Source organism: Eulemur rufifrons, chromosome 18, assembly GCF_041146395.1.
Source record: "Eulemur rufifrons isolate Redbay chromosome 18, OSU_ERuf_1, whole genome shotgun sequence".
In the NCBI taxonomy this organism is placed as follows: domain Eukaryota; kingdom Metazoa; phylum Chordata; class Mammalia; order Primates; family Lemuridae; genus Eulemur; species Eulemur rufifrons.
The window spans coordinates 6,761,224-6,774,762 of NC_091000.1; positions in this window are offsets into that span (position 1 = coordinate 6,761,224).

The following is a 13,539-nucleotide window of genomic DNA, read 5'->3' on the forward strand; positions in this document are numbered from 1 at the left end:
TTCTTAGTAATCCTCTGAGTAACCATATCCCATTACTATTTCCACAAAATCAACTTTCTAGGGTCTTGATTTCAGGTACTGTTTACTGTCTTCTGGGTATGTGACTCACGTAAAACTTAAGGAGGACCTGATCACTTTAGAGCATAGAATTAGCCAGTGGGTTCCATATCAAAAGCAGTTGATCATGCTGATTTCTTTCTGATACTCTGGTGGTAATAATCCTAGCACCACTACTATTACTATTATTTATTGAGAACTTATTGTGTTCCAGTTTCCATATGAGATACTGTATTCTCTCATTCCATCACCACCACAGTCCTATGAACTAAATACCATTATCACCCCCATTTTAAAAATGAGGAAAATGAGGGTTAGAAAGATTAAATGTCATGTTCAAGGTCACATAGCCAGGAAATGGCAGAGTCAGCCTTTGAACTTGGACTGTTTTACTGAAGAGCAATTGGGATTTTAACAATGAAGCTAAAATCCCATGCATGTTAACAGATTCATTTGTCCTTATGCCTGTGTCATTTCTTTTGGCCACCATTGATAGCATACTTCCTATGTGCTGGGTACTGATCTTAGCACTTTACATGTATTAACTCATTACATCTGCACAGTTCATGAGCTAGGTACAATTTTACATATGAGACAACTGACACAGAGAGGTTAATTAACTTGACTGATGGCTGTTGAGTTACCCTGAAAAATGCCCACATGCTATGCTACTTCTGTTAGTAGTAGTTTATATACCCCTGTGAAGGCAAGTTGATTAGTCATAGCTCTAGAGATCTACTTTCTCATTATTTCCATAGAGCAAGAATAAGCTATATTTTCACCTTTGGATGTTGTAACATTACATAAAATCCAAAGATCAGATGCAGACTGGAGTTATCATACATAAAAGGCAATGCAGAGCTTGCAGGGAGTCACTTCTTAATTTTGATTATTTAATTGAAAATAAAGTGATATCTTTGATCAAAACTATGCTGAAAACTGTCATTGCAAAGGCTTTAAAGGTTAGATTATATGTTGTTTTAAGCTGTTTGTGAAACTTAGCAGTCTTGAGGTTTTGTAATCTTCAAATCTGCTTTAATTAATTCAGCAAATCCTTTTAGTAGAATGTGTTTCAGTGTTTCTGTGCACTTACCAAAAACAGAGCCCTATTAGTTTTAGGTAATCTTTAAATTAGGCTCACTCATGTGACCTAATACTCTGTATATATGGTCTATTTTACAGATACCCACCCCCCAAAGGGGAAATATCAATCCTTTATTTTAATTTCTTGTGTGATCTGTCCCCTCTGGAACATGTTATATTCATACACATTTTCCTCCACTGGCAAAAAAAAACCCACAGATGCCATAAATTTATATGAATAACATAAGGTATAACCCACAAATATGCTAAGATTAAGATTTGATTGCTGTATTCAACCTAAGGACGTGCCCAATGAACACTGATAAAAGCTGACACTTTTGTGTTAAAATGGAGTCCAGTTAGAATTATTTTAGTTTTAATATCTCAGATTAATCTATCTGACCATAAGGTTAGGTTTATTATGAATTTTAAAAGTCTCTGTTTTAATTCTGTGATTATTCTGATCAATTCTTACATCATATGGAAACAATGGAGAATACAGGACTATATTTACACTTAAGCCCCACCAAGGAGTTCTTTCTTCAGGTTTCAGGGTTCTTTACAAAGAGAAATAAATAAGTAAGAAGAAATATCTCTATTCTAGGTTCTTGATTATAAATTTTATTTTCTTGAATGCATTCTCCATGTTAAAAAAAATTAGGAAAAAAAAAAATAAATCCAAAGGCTTACTTGACTGTCTTTAATAGCTCACACAGATAACAATGCTTTTTAGTTGGATGCATATCTTGCTTGTCCTTATTTATGGATTTTTTTCTCTTTTTGCCTATGGCTTTGCTGTTTATGTGCCTGTACACATGTTTATTCTTCTGCTGCAACTTGCTTTTTCTTTAAAAAAAAAAAAAACCAAAAAACTATTAACAGTCTTTGAGATATTTCAACACTGGTACAGATCAAGAACAAGAATTTCAGGGGCAATAGAGGATATTCATTTTAAATTTTAATAGATATTGTCATCACCCTCCAAGTGATTGTACTAAATTCTATTCATATCAGCATTGCAGATTAATACTACTTTCTCCATGCCCTAGGACATACTAGATATTATCACACCTGAACATTTTTGTCAATCTGTTGTACACAATAATATTGTATTTTATCATTTTAATTTTCATTTACCCAACTCTCAGAGTATGCTTATATTTTCTAAAAATTTTTTAAATTTTTAATTATTATGGGTACATAATAGTTGTATATCTTTATACATGTGATGTTTTGATACAGGCATACAATGTAGATTAATCAAATCAAGGTAATTGGGGTATCCATCATCTCAGGCATTTATCATTTCTTCGTGTTAGGAACATTCTAATTCCAGTATCTTTTTGTTTTATTTGTAGGATTTCTGTACATGTTATAATTGTCATCTTTAAAGTTATATATGTTGCAAATATTTTCTTCTAGTACATTATTTGTCTTTTAATTTTTGGAGTCTTTTGTCATACAAGATCAATTATAAGGTAACCTTAAGGGGAGGTCCCGAGCCCAGGTAGCAATAGGTACAGAGAGCTGTTTGTGGGTGTCTAGATTATAGTGTTAAGTAAAGTACACATCAGGAAAATTAGACACAATAGAATTGTACAGTTGACTGTTGAACAATGTGAAGGTTGGGGGAGTCCATCCCCCTGTGCAGTTGAAAATCTACATATAACTTTTGACTTTCCTAAAACTTAACTACTAATAACCTACTGTTAACCAGAAGGCTTACTGATAACATAAACTGTCGATTAACACGTATTTTGTATGTTATACATATTATATATTGTACTCTTAAAGTAAGCTAGAGGACAGAAAATGCTATTAAGAAAAACGTAAGGAAGAGAAGGTATATTTACTATTTATAAGTGGAAGTGGATCATCATAAACCCTCCTTCTCTTGCACATTGAGCAGGCTGAGGATGAGGAGAAAGGGGGGTTTGGTCTTGCTGTTTCAGGGGTGGCCGAGGTGGAAGAAAATCCACACATAAGTGGCCCCCGGCAGTTCAAACCCATGTTGTTCAAGAATTAACCGTAACTTCTAAAGTCAGATTTGTTCTTTATTCAATAAAGACTAAACCTCTCAAAAATTTGTTGAACTGGATTATGAGAATCAGAAGTTATTTTCATCTTGTGCTTCAGAGTGTCTTAATTTCATAGAAACACAAGTTTCACAGTTGGGAGACTTCTAACGACACTAATACAGTGACTTTGCAAAGCCAAGCAGATTGCAAAGTGGTAACATTCTACAAACAGTTAAAATACTTTGTCATGGAACAAAAAGTTTTGAATTCAATCAGCTGTGAAATGCTATATTCTAAGATGTAGCCTATGACATCCAAGTAGGCAGTTGAGATAACCCAGTGTGGCTGGGGAACATAGCTGCAATATTAACTCATGTGGTTTTTGTTTCCAGTAATTCCTTCCTCCAGTTAGCCCTTCCCCACTGAGTATAGAGAAAGTGTAGGCACAGGATTACATTACTGGCTTTTAAATTTCAGAAGTCTGACTTTTGAGGGCTGAGATAACAGATTTGGGAGAATTCTAATCCAGAAGAGTAAAATTTACCAAACTTCTTTTCCCAGACTAGAAACAACCCTCTGAATTTGAGAGGGGGAGAAAAGGAAGAACTCTTGAATTTGGGAGCAGAAGAAAGTGCAACGAAGGAGGAATGTGGGTGGGCTTTGAAATTAGCCTGGTGAACTTGGAGGGCTGTACAGAATAGAGGGGGGCGGAGGGGCCTGTCGCCTGCTCCTCAGGAAGCTCCACTCTCCTGGCACCCGCGGTGCAAGGAAAACTGATAAAACAGACCTTCGTCCTACCTACCTGGAAATTACCACTGATAACATTTTTGTGTCTTCCTTCCACATATCCGTCCATCTCCGCAGCAGGTACAGATTTCAATACTATATAAGAAAATGGATGAAATCGTGCCATAGCCCTGTCAAGAAATAAATTTATCACCGTGAGTGTTTTCAATAGCAAGAAAGAACAAAAATAAATGAACTAAGCATTCAAATAAAATATTTCAAGGAAAGAAAGAAAAAAGATCTAAGGAAACTATGAGGAGAAAAATATTAAAAAACAAATAAAAAATGAAAAGATTTTTTTCAAAGCAGAATCATTCATTTTAAGATGAAACTCTTTGAAAAAGCAAATCAAGGATCTTTAAAAAAGGACCAAGTTTTTGAAAAACTAAATAAGAAATATCTAATACGAAACTAAAAGGAGAAAACCAGGAATAAAACAAATTTTAAAATAAGGTGACATGAAGTTGAATGTAATACATTTAAACATCTCGATTCAACAGATAATTTTAGAGAAAAATTGCAAATTACCAACATTGACTAAAGACAAAAAAAAAAGTGAGTAAGATAATAACCAGAAAAAAATTGGAAATTTTAGGGGAAAAATCTCTCAAAAATGGCTCTATGGCTAGTGTATTTAAGTTAAATTCATTCCACATTTAAGGAAAAAACAACTCGCATACTATACTATATACAGTTGACCCTTGAGCAATGTGGGGGTCAGGGGCACCGCCTCTCCACAGAGTTAAAAATCTCCATATAACTTTTGATTCCCGCAAAACTTCACTGCGAATAGCCTACTGTTGACTGATAGCCTTATCAAGAACATAACAGTTGATTAACACATATTTTGTATGTTATATGTATTATATACTGTATTCTTACAATAAAGAAAGCTAGAGAAAAGAAAATAGTATTAAGAAAATCACGAGAAAGAAAAAATATATTTACTATTTATTAAGTGGAAGTGGATCATCATAAAGGTCTTCATCCTCATCATCTTCACGTTGAGTAGGCTGAGGAAGAGGAGGGGTTGGTCTTGCTGTCTCAGGGGTGACACAGGCAGAAGAAAATTCACACGTAAGTGAACCCAGGCAGCTCAAACCTGCACTGTTCAAAGGTCAACTGTCATATTTACTTTAAAAGTCTATTATTTTCATGTCTATTTCTCTAATCCTATAGCATTTAAAAAATCTAGAGTAGAGATTTTGTTGTTTAAATATTACATAAGGGCCGGGCGCGGTGGCTCACGCCTATAATCCTAGCACTCTGGGAGGCTGAGGCGGGTGGATCGCTCGAGGTCAGGAGTTCGAGACCAGCCTGAGCAAGAGCGAGACCCCGTCTCTACTAAAAATAGAAAGAAATTATATGGACAACTAAAATATATATATAGAAAAAATTAGCCGGGTATGGTGGCGCATGCCTGTAGTCCCAGCTACTCGGGAGGCTGAGGCAGTAGGATCGCTTAAGCCCAGGAGTCTGAGGTTGCTGTGAGCTAAGCTGACGCCACGGCACTCACTCTAGCCTGGGCAACAAAGTGAGACTCTGTCTCAAAAAAAAAAAAAAAAAAAAATATTACATAAGTTTCTACTTTTATTGAATTGTGTCTGATGATGAAGCCTGTGTCAGTTCTGAATTTGGGACTTATTTATTTGGTGCCATATGATATAATAATGTTTTCAATAAATTTAATGAAAGCACCCACTCCTACTAAGAAAAATTTTTATTGGAAAAACAGATAGAGCTATTTTTCTTTTCCCCTAATGCTGATTGTAAGTCATTTTTTCTCATTCTTTGACATTGATGTTATCAATCTTTAGCATCTACTCTTTTGCCACCCTCCAGATGCTGCCTTTTTTTTATAAACAGATTTGTCCTTTTAAGAAATTAAGAAGGAAAAATATTCTTTTATATTTACTCACTAATTTACCATTCCTTTGGATCTTCATTCCTTTCTTTAGCATCTAGACCTAAGTTTCCGTCTGGTGTCATCTCCCCTCAGCCTGGAAAACATCCTTTGGCATATCTTGTAGTACAGGTAGGTTGGCAAAAAGTTCTCTCAACTTTTGTCTATCTGTAAATGTTTTTTTGTTTTTTGTTTTTAATTTCACCCTGGATTTGAAAGTAGTTTTGCTTAATCCGGAATTTGAGGTTGACAGTTTTAATTTTCAGCACTGTAAGGATGTTGTATCATTGTCTTCTGTCCTCCATTGTTTCTGATGAGAAGTCAGCCTTGATTTAAACCATTTTGCTATTTCCAATGTGCCCCTCCCCAGGACACTGCACCATGCATGTGGGTGCTTTTGAAGTTTCTCAGTATCCTTTGCTTTTTTTTTTTTTTTTTAACAAGTTCCTGCTCTGTTGCTTGGGCGAGTGCAGTGGCATCATCACAGCTCATTGCAGCCTCAAACTTTCAAACTCCTGGGCTCAAGTGATGCTCCTGCTTCAGCCTCCTGAGTAGCTGGGACCACAGGCATGTGTCACCATGCCTGGCTAATTTTTTCTTTTTATTTTTTGTAGAAATGGGGTCTTGCTATGTTGCTCAGGCTGGTCCCAAACTCCTGGCCTCAAGTGATCCTCTTGCCTTGGCCTCCCAAAGTGCTGGGATTACAGACATGAGCCACCAGGCCTGGCTTATCTTTTGCTTACAGTCACAGGACAGTAGTGCACGTAGGTGTGCTTTTCTTTGTATTTATCTCACTTGTATTTTATTGAACTTCTCTGATTGGTAAGTCATATTTTTTGCTCAAATTTGGAAAATTTTGACCATTATTTTCTTAAATATTTTTTCTTCTCCATTCTTACTCTCCTCTCCATCTGGGATTTCAATTCCACATCTGTTAGACCGTTTAATATCGTCTCCCATATCACTAAGGCTATGTCCATTTTTCATCATTGGGTTTCTCCTCTGTTTTCCCAAAATTAGATAACTTTTATTTATCCATCTTCAGGTTTACTTGACCCTGTCTTCTCTCATCACCAGTTTTCTATTAAGCCTGTTCAGAACATTTTTCACTTCAGTTATTTTACTCTTTAGTTCTAGAATTTCCATTTGTTTTTTTCTTTCTTCTTCTTTTTCTTTTTTTTTTTTTAAATGCTTTCCCTCTCTTCTCAGATTCCCTGTTCATTCATTAAGACCATATTGTACTTTATGCCTTTCAACATATTTATAGAAGCTGCTTTGAAGTCTGTCTGATAAATACAACATCTGGACCACTGCGGGATTAGTTTCTATTGATTGCCATTTTTTCCTGACTGTAAGTCGTACTTCACTGTTTCTTTTCCTTTCTGTGAATTTTTGATTATATACTGAACACTTTAGATGATATGTTGTAGGGACTGAGTTTTGTTATTTACCTTTGAAGTACTGATTTTTGTTCTATCAGGCAGTTCAATCACAGGCTCATTACCTTAAAATTGCGTAGGCTTGACTTTATACTTTTTAAGGGCAGAGGTGTGGAGTGCCTGAAGCCTCACTACCTTGGCATTACCCAGCTTCTGACTCCCTGAGGATCTTGTTAATGTATGGCTTTAGGTTTTGTTATAGTAGTCCTAACATAGGTCTTACTCTCAAACATGGTTCTTACTCCTAAAAGGCATGGGTTTGTGTGTTTTCTTTCTTTCTTTCTTTTTTTTTTTTTTAGCTGAATGCCTGTGGTGTTAACAAGGTCTCTCCACTCTGTCTGACCAGAAATCCAAATCCTCAGCCCTGCTCAATCTTTGGTATCTTCGCTCCACTTTCAACTCTGTAGCAGCCACGAATCTTGCGTATACTTTGTGTGTGTGCGAGCCGGCCCTCGGCAGACTGCTGTGGACCCCTTTGTGCAGTTCTCTCCTCACCAGCGCTCTTCCCCGCAAACCCCAGCAGGCGCAGCAGCCGCTAACATTGATCTCTGCCTTCTCGGTTCTGTGGGATGACCATGCTCTTCTTGCTCTTGAATCTGTGCATTATGGTTGGGAAATTGTCCCCAGGCAAAGAGTAGGGGTAATTGTGGGGCTACCTCTTGGGGTTCCTTTCTCTCAGCAATACAGTTTTGCATGCCTTTTGGTCAATGACTGAAACACGGTTGCCTCATATGTTGAGTTTGGTATCAAAATACTGGATGGCCAGAGGGCTGGTGTGGCATGCGTTACTCCATCATGGCCAAAGTCTCTGGCACTGTCTTTTACAATTTTGTAAATCTTTCTTTAAACACATCTTATAAGTAACTGTAGATCTTTTATAACTTTATACTCTTTTATAACCTTAATATCTGGCTCATCCTTTCTTGCCACCAGCTTCTGTCATCATTGGTATCCTCAACATCCATGCATGTTATTCACCCTACCTTCCTAGTCCTTGATCGTCTCAACTCTCATGATTTTTCCCTCCATGCCGCCTTAGGGACTCATTTCCATAGTTCTATCACAGACATTGTCAACACCAACAACCGTGTACCTCCAGACTCTTGATTTTAAACATTTCTTCCCTATTAATTCCTATCCGTCCCATTCATTTATTCTGATAATGTAAATTACCTGTTCTTCAACCCCATAAAGGTCTCCAATTCTTTGTTCCAACCACTGTTTTACTCTATTTCAGTTCCATGATGTCATCTCCCTGCCTCTTTTACATGCTTAGATTCCATAGCTCAGTGCTTAACTTGCTTCCATCTGTCCCTCTCTTCATTGTTCTTGTCACCGAACCACATGGTTAAAGATTTGTCTATGCTGCTGCAGCACTGAAGTCACTCATCTTCTAATCTTCCCTTTCCTTCCTCTGCTTCAGCCACACTGACCACCACGCTGTTCTTTGAACACCCCAGACTTATTCCTACCCCGCGGTCTCTGCACTGGCTCCGCCCTCTTCCAGGGCTGCACTTCCCCACTGTCCACGCGGCGCTCTCACCTTCAAGTGTCTGCTCAGATGACACCTTCTAAATGAGGCCTGGTCTGCTCACCTTGCTAATAGTTATATACGTTGTCTCCACCGTGAAACCCTTTGTCTCCCCTACCCTGACTCATTTTTCTCCTTATTACCTACATACTTCTTACATACTGTATCAGCTACTTATTTATTCTGCTTGCTGTTTCTCTTTTCCTACTATAGTCAAAGCTCTGTGGAACAAGGATTACTGTCTGTGTTGTTCATTGCTATATTTCCAGGTCTTAGAATAGTCCCTGGAACATAGGAGATAATGATGAGTAGTTATTTGTTGAATGAAAGTATGCTGAAGGGAATTGTACATTTGCAGATATTCCAAAATCCAAGAAAATCTGAAACACTTCCAGTCCTGAGCATTTTGGATAAGGGATATTCACCTGTATTCTACTTCCTGTCTCTATGAATTTGTCTATTTTAGATACCTCATATAATGGTAATCATGTAATATTTATCCTTTTGTGTCTGCCATATTTTACTTAGCATATTTTGCAAGGTTCTTCCAGTTACAGTATGTATCAGAACTCTATTCCTTTTTATGACTGAATAGTATTTTATTATAATTTATATGTATGTGTCACATTTTGTGTATCTGCCTGCTCAAATCTGCCGTTGAATCCTTCTAGCGAATTTTCCCTTTAAGTTATTGTCCTTTTCAGCTCCAGAATTTCTGTTTGGTTTTTTTGTATAATTTCTAGCTTTTCAATGGTATTCTCATTTAGTTCCCTGATTCTTTGTGAATGGTTTCCTTTAGCTCATTGAGCATATTCAACACAGTTGATTTCATATCTTTGACTACTAATTCCAATATCTGGGCTTCTTCAGAGGTGGTTGCTGCCAAATTTTTTTTTCCTGTGAATAGGCTACACTTTCCTGTGTCTTTGTATGTTTTGGCTTTTTGTCGAGAGCCTGTCATTCTGTGTACTACAATGTAGTAACTCTAGGAATATGCTCCTCTTATGCCTCAAGGATTGCTGATTTTTGCTTTTTGAGAGCTAGAGCCATCCATTTGTGACTTTTGCAAACTATTTTTGCAAAGTGTATATTCCTTGTTGTGTGTGGTCACTGAAATTTCTGTTCCATTATCTCTGCAGTCAGCTAGTGACCTGACAAAGATTTCCCTAAAATGTCTGGCTCTAAAAAGGGGGAGAAAGGGTCCTTTCTCTTTAAATTTTTCAACAGAGGCTATTGCTCCTGAGAGGACTGAAACCAAGGCAAGCTTGCAAGCCGGTCCCTCAGGGTGCTGCCAGATCAACAAATCATATTACACAAAACTTTTAGAAAACAAGGTCCCCACTGCTCACCCTGCTGCCAGACATCTGTTCCAGGAACATGGGCGTCTATCCCCATAGCTGTGGTGGGGCTGAGGAATGGTGGGTGGCTGTTGTTTTGCACGTGCAGCTCACTTGGAAAATGTCAGCAGCCTCTGCCTTCATCAAGCATTCCCCTGGTTGTATAAGTGTCCAATTATGTTTTAGTGTTCCAAATTAATTGATTTCAATTGCTCTTTCCAGCTGAATGGTCACTTTGGTGGAGAATATGACCCCTAGAGCTTCCTACTCTGCCATCTTGCATCTAACCCAGTATTTCCTGTTAATTGGAAATTAGATCTGGAAGCTTAATTAGATTCAGGTTAAGCATTTCTGACAAGAATACTTTCTATTGAACATATCATTAGACACATAATATCAGGATGTCCCACAACACAACGATCGGTCCCTTTGTTAAGGTACAACCGTTAAGTCTCTTGCATATAAAGGTTTATTTTTCCCTTTTGAGTTAGCAAGTAATCTGTAGTGACACTTGGCATTTTGCAAATATCCTGTTTCCCAACACCTAATGATTTTAACATGCATTGCTTGAATAAATTTATTATTTTATTTACATTTTCTTATCTTTTTAGTCTGAATGTTGTTATTAAAGTGAGAGAATAGGTAAATAAAAAGAAAAATCTAGGAGGTGTTTTTATTTCTTTCCATTACCATTAATATTCAAAAATCCATTTCAAGCAGGGCCATCCCTTTCTGGCTTGTGTGTTTGGTTTTTCTGTAGCATTTATTAGTCTTATATATACGCCCTCAGCTGACCTGAGGATTTCACCTTCATGATTCATCCATGCCAGTGTCTTACATCTGTCCTTGGCTGTGTGCTCGTTCTTCCTGCTGCTGTACATGCCTATTACCATCAAAATTCACTGAAAACACGCTGTCGAACTCATTTATTCCTTAATTTACGCTTCATTTTTCTACCTCGTTGGAATAATTAGTTATTGCCTAGATAATTACATTTTTAGGGCTTTCAAACTCCCTTAATCCATCTTTCTTAAGAGAGTTCCAGGACATAGAATCAAATCCCTTCCTTTGTGTTGAGAGTCTGCCTGAGAGAATTACGCAAACGAAGCTTTCTCCCTTTCTGATACGACGGACTTATTTTTTCTCATGATAATTTTCCCATTGCCAATGTATTCCTCCCTGTTGATTGGAATTAATTCTGGTGTGACAGTCTCCCTCTATGATTCTAACTTCAGATCAGCGAAAATGTCTGCAAGGTCAAAGCTTGACAGGTGTTCTCCTCTGAGCTAATGAGTTTCTGTGAGCTGTTTGAATGGATGAGGTTTCCTGTCCCCACCACGTATTAATTTTGTGTCAGCTTCATTGTCCGCTTCTCCCGTCTTTCAGCTTTACCCAAATGAACTCTAAATGTTTTGCTTTCTCACATAACTTACTACTTTCTAATGGATATATAATTATTGACATCCTCTAACTTCCCACTCAGCATATGTTTTCTTCTTTCATTGAAGTTCTATACTCTTAAAACCATGAGCTATCTTGTAAATTTAATATTTGGTCTTGGTAAGGGTATATCAAAATAGGGAAAAGATATTCCCTATATATTGCTGATGAGATGTTGTTAATGCTACAATCTGACTGGAAAGCAAATTTAACTATATATATATAGAGAGAGAGAGAGAGAGAGAGGCCCCATTAATATGGTTAACACACTTTCCTTCCAGAATTGATCCATAACAAATTATGAGAGATATGGACACCCACTTACATAAATATATTTCTCTACTCAATATCATTTGTACTTATAAAATTATAACTTAAATACTCTATGACAGGAGAATTGATTATGTCTGTGGTAGTATTTCCAAATTATAACATACCATAAGAATTAAAATTATATATTTGCAAGTTATTTTGCTTTAACGAAACAACTTGTGGCATAATGCTAAGTAAATACAGGAAGATATGAAAGACATTCACCATGATCTCAGTTTTAACTTTTAACTAAGTTTCCTACTCTGTGAGCCGGGTTGCATGGGAGAAACATCTTAACCCTATTCCCCGGTGTATAGAGCACAACGTTGCTGAGCAATCTACTTGCTGTGTTTTCCCCCCATTTCACCCCAAATCCTTTTGGAGTTCTGGAAATCAGGGTCTACAGAACTGAATGAACATCGGACTGACTTTATTTTCCTAAAAGAGACAAGGGAAGTAACCTACCAGGAAGTATAAGGGAATGTTGACCCCCTTCTGAGGCTATTGGGTGTTTTGGATCATGATGCATGCCATGGTTCTTCCCTGAGAAAGGACAACAAAGAAGTCAGAGTAGATAATCTTTTGGGCCATCTTAAGAGTAAAAACATGTCATATAATTAGGATACAGTGTATTTTTCTGATTTTACTGTAGATTTGCTGCCACTATTCTAGCTGCCAAGATGTGTCCACAGGGTTCCATGTGTCTGAAATCCTCAGCTGATGTGACCAAAAAGGAGCCCCTCATAACAGCACTCTCTGTGAGTCTTCCTATGATTAACAGGATGGACAAAGGAGTCCACAGATTCCTCTCACTTCTGGTGACATCTTCTCTCTGCCAGCTGTGGCATTGCCCTGTGTATCATGGAAGAGAATTGGAGTCTCAGTCCCTTGATCTTCAACCTTCCCTTAGTCATGGTCACACACTAGGATTTGTTATTACCAACATCCCTGTCACCCTCCTTAATCTCCTCTTCAAGTTTTACAGTCTATGAAAACTACATCTTATCTTTCCCATTCATTTCCCCCAAATGTCTAAGACACCAACAACTCTTTGACCTCACAGACACCTCTAATTCATTGACTCTACTACCTCTGTAGTGAACTCCCAGAAAACCCTCAACCCTTCTCTAAATCTTACCCTTTGAATATCCTTGTACCTAGGAAGCTGACCATGGTTGGAGGAAAGTACACAATCATGACTGCTTAAAAATATATGTGTTAATGACCACTAATCTCCAGTGGGCTCAAAGTTGCCAGAAAAAATATTACATTTCTCTAATTCCTTTGTTCTCCCACTATGTTAAGCCATTATTCCACAAGTTATCTCCCCCAAACTCCCAAACCTCCTTCCCAATTAGTCTCAACTGATGATCTTGCTCCCTACTTCCCTGAGAAAATTGAAGCTATCAGAAGGGACCTTCTACATGTTCTCGCCACATCTACCAGCCTATCTCTATTAGTACCTTATCTTTCTTATTACCATTTTCAATTATCACCATGATTGAACATCTTGGATAAGACACCTTCTTGTGCATGGTACTCCAATCTCTATCATCCACTCTACCATCACTGTCTTGAAATCTCTCCCCTTGAAGTCGTTCCTGCATAACAATTTTTCCTATACAACCACATT